Consider the following 4,562-nt stretch of genomic DNA (forward strand, 5'->3'; position numbering starts at 1 on the left):
TCCTGTATTTCTAGTCCCATCACCTCTTCCTCTCTCACTCCTCCTTGGGCTGCTTCCTTTGCTGCGGTGTCTGCTCTGCGGTTTCCATTACTAATTGGATCTTTTCCTTTAGTGTGGGCCGCACACTTGCAGATGGCTATGGCTTTTGGTAGCAGGACTGCGTCCAACAGATTCAGATTCAGATTCAGATTCAATTTTAATTGTCATTGTCAGTGTACAGCACAGAGACAACGAAATGCATTTAGCATCTCCCTGGAAGAGCGACATAGCAAATGATTTGAATAAATAATAATAAGTGTCCGGGGGACACTTCTGGTTTTACGATCGCCGATGCGGGGTCTGGCTCTAGGGTGGCTTACGTAAGTGTCCGGGGGGGGGTGGTGATTGGCAGTCACCGAGGTACGTTGTTGAGTAGAGTGAGGTTGGGGTGAGAGCAGTCCTTGGCGATGCTGAGCGCCCTCCGCAGACAACGCTTGCTTTGGACAGACTCAATGGAGGGGAGCGAGGAACCGGTGATGCGTTGAGGCAATTTTCACCACCCTCTGCAATGCCTTCCGGTCGGAGTCAGAGCAGTTGCCATACCATACTGTGATGCAGTTGGTAAGGATGCTCTCGATGGTGCAGCGGTAGAAGTTCACCAGGATCTGAGGAGACAGATGGACCTTCTTCAGTCTCCTCAGGAAGAAGAGACGCTGGTGAGCCTTCTTGATCAGAGTTGAGGTATTGTGGGTCCAAGAGAGGTCATCGGAGATGTTGACTCCCAGGAACCTGAAGCTAGAAACACGTTCCACCTCCATCCCGTTAATGTGGATGGGGGTGTGCGTGCCGCCTCTGGACTTCCTGAAGTCTACAATGAGCTCCTTGGTCTTCTTGGAGTTAAGGTTGTTGTCAGCGCACCATGCTGCTAAGTGCTGGACCTCCTCCCTGTAGGCCAACTCATCGTTGTTGCCGATGAGGCCTATCACCGTTGTATCATCTGCATACTTGATGATGGTGTTAGTACCATGTACAGGTTTGCAGTCATAGGTGAAGAGGGAGTAGAGGAGGGGGCTCAGCACACCGCCCTGTAGAACGCCAGTGTTTAGGGTGAGGGTTGAAGAGGTGTGCTTGTCTACCCTAACAGACTGGGGTCTGTTGGTTAGAAAGTCCAGTGTCCAGTTGCAGAGGGAGGGGTCGATGCCCAGGTTACTGAGTTTGGTAATCAGTTTTGATGGTATAATGGTGTTGAATGCTGAGCTGTAATCGATGAACAGCATTCTTACGTAAGTGTCTCTGTTGTCGAGGTGGGAGAGGGTGGAGTGAAGTGCCGTTGAGATGGCATCCTCCGTACTCCTGTTCTTGCGGTAGGCAAACTGATAGGGATCCAGTGTGGGGGGTAGGCAGCTTTTGAGGTGTGCCAGGACCAGCCTCTCGAAGCACTTGGTGATGATGGGGGTAAGTGCAACTGGGCAGAAGTCGTTGAGGCTTGCCGCAGTGGAGTGTTTTGGCACTGGCACGATGGAGGTGGTTTTAAGGCAAGTGGGGACAACTGCTTGGGCAAGTGACAGGTTGAAGATGTCAGTCCAGACGTCTGTCAGCTGCGCAGCACAGGCCCTGAGCACGCGCCCGGGGATGCCGTCAGGGCCAGCAGCTTTACGTGCATTAGTCCTACTCAGTGCCATGTACACGTCGTAGGGAGTGAGTGTGAGGGGTTGGTGATCGGCAGGTAGCACAGCCTTGATGGCTGTCTCTAGATTGTCCCTGTCGAAGCGGCCATAGAAGTGATTAAGCTCCTCAAGGAAGGAGGCGTCGCTGGATGTGGGGGTGGTGTTGGAGGGTCTGTAGTCCGTGATGGCCTGGATGCCTTGCCACATGCGTCGGGGGTCAGAGTTGTTGTTGAAGCGCTCCTCAATCCTGAGCTTATGGCAGTGCTTGGCCTTCCTGATGCCCCTCTTCAGGTTAACCCTGGATGAACTGTAGGCTCGAGCATCGCCTGACCTGAAAGCGGTGTCCCGTGCTTTCAGCAGTAGCCTGACCTCGCTGTTCATCCATGGCTTCTGATTCGGGAATATGGTCACCTGTTTGAGGGAGGTGACACTATTGATGGTGGAGTTTATAAAGTCCAGAACAGAGGATGTGTAGGAATCAATGTCCGTGTGGGAGTCAAGGGTGGCCTGGGCTGCAAACGCCTTCCAGTCAGTGTTTCCAAAACACTGCTGAAGTGTGAAGTCCGCTTCCTCTGACCAGACTTTAACTGTCCTCACAGTTGGTTTAACCCGTCTGATGAGTGGGGAGTACTTAGGGAGCAGGAACAATGAGACGTGATCAGACTGACCAAGGTGGGGGAGGGGGATGGCTTTGTAAGCTTCAGCCATGTTGGTGTAGACTTTGTCCAGTGTCTTGTCTACTCTAGTGGGGAAGGAGACATGTTGGTGGAATTTGGGGAGTACAGTCTTCAGGTTGGAGTGATTGAAGTCACCCGCAACAATGAAGGCTGCCTCGGGGTTGTGCGTCTGTTGATTGCTAATGGCAGTATGCAGCTCTTTCATTGCAAGCTTGGCATTATGGCTGTAATGTTAGTGCCTGTAATGTTAGTGCCTGTGATTAAAGATAAGGCTGGTAGGCTCAACAGTATTGATAATTACCGACCTATTGCATTAGCCAGTATCTTATCTAAAGTACTGGAGAGAATACTGTTGACAAAGCTAGAAATGTATGTCCTTACTAATGACAATCAGTTTGGGTTCAAAAGAAAGCATGGAACTGACCTGTGTATCTATGCTCTTAAAGAGATTGTGTTCAGGTACTCGAGCCTGAATTCATCTGTATTTTTATGTTTTATTGATGCGTCCAAGGCATTTGATAGAATTAATCATGAACAATTGTTTGTAAAATTGCTAAATGGAGGTGCCCCTAAATTCTTAGTGAGAATTTTAGTGTTTTGCTATGCCCATCAAACGTTTCAGGTTAAATGGGACAATGTTGTATCTGCTCCATTCAGTGTTAGTAACGGAGTGCGGCAAGGAGGAATTTTGTCTCCTATTTTATTTAATGTTTATATGGACGAATTGTCAAATCAGTTAAATAGGTTAAAAACTGGCTGTCTTGTGGGCAACACTATTGTTAATCATCTGATGTATGCAGACGACATGGTCCTGCTCTGTCCATATAGTGCTGGGCTGCAGCAGATGCTGAAGGTGTGCTCTCAGTATGGCCTTGATTATGACATAAAGTATAACGCTAAGAAAAGCCGCATAATGGTAGTTAGAAGCGCTGAGGACAGGGAATCAACTTTTCCGACCTTTTATTTGTCAGACAGTCCTCTTGCAGTGTGTGAGGAAATTAAATACTTAGGTCATGTCATATCTGATGACTGGAAGGATGACAAAGACCTCTACCGACAGCGCTGTAAAATTTATCTTCAAGCCAACATGCTTATAAGGAAGTTTTATATGTGCTCTGACCATGTGACGTGTTCCCTGTTCAGAACCTACATCACACCGTTATATACTGCTCAATTGTGGTCTAAGTATAAGAAAAAGAGTATGCAGAGGCTTAAGGTAGCATACAATGATGCAATGAGGTTGCTACTTCGTGTCCCTAGGTGGCATAGTGCCAGTCAATTGTTTGTGTCCACTAGAGTGCCAACCTGTGAGGCACTCTTAAGACAGCTGATGTTTAGTTTTATGTGTCGCCTGGACAAGTCAGAGAACCACATAATTGAAGCCTTAGTCAGCCCTCTGAAAAGCTGCTATAGATTCACTTCTAGGCTAAGATGGAATTGGTGCAATAGCTTATATATATTTTAGGCTAATATGCAATTTCTTAATGTATCTTTGTAATTCTTTGTACTGTTTGATGTGTATATGGACCTGTGTCTGAAATAAAGCTTTAATAATAATAAATTAGCATCAGGAGGGATATAAGCTGCTGTCACAACAGTGGAGGTGAACTCTCTGGGCAGATAGAACGGTCTGCATCTAACCAAGAGGAACTCAAGGTTAGCTGAGCAGTGACTCTCGATGATGGTGGAGTCCGTGCACCATGCTTTATTTACATAAATGCACAGGCCCCCACCTCTGGTCTTACCGGAGTCTGATGTCCTGTCCGCTCGGAGTAAATGTCGCCCCGATAGCTGGATGGCGCTGTCAGGAACGTCAGTGTTGAGCCAAGTTTCCGTGAAGATCAGGATGTTGCAGTCCTTGATCCAGTTGTGGGAGGTGATCCTTAGCCGGAGTTTTGTTTGCCAGTGAGCACACGTTGGCGAGGAAAAGGCTAGGAATCGCTACCCTGTGTGGGGCTAGCTCTAACCTGGCCTTTAACCCACCTCTGCGGCCCCAGCGGTGTTTTCGTACGCGTCGCCGTCTGTTGGTGCTTCTGGTGGGCCGAGCTGGCTTGGTGCGCGCTGGTGTTCTGCCGCTCTGTTGCTCCGCGTCTGCGTTACTCCGCAGGCGGTCTTCAGCCCCGCGGCTCTGCTGATGGTCTCCAGCCCCGGGGCTTACCTGGCGTTCTCCAGCCCAGCGGGTCGGGTGGCGGTCTCCAGCTCCGCGGTGTTCTCCAGCTCCACGGGTCGGGTGGTGTTC

The sequence above is a fragment of the Leucoraja erinacea genome, unplaced genomic scaffold (assembly GCF_028641065.1).
Source record: "Leucoraja erinacea ecotype New England unplaced genomic scaffold, Leri_hhj_1 Leri_602S, whole genome shotgun sequence".
Taxonomy (NCBI): Eukaryota; Metazoa; Chordata; class Chondrichthyes; order Rajiformes; family Rajidae; genus Leucoraja; species Leucoraja erinaceus.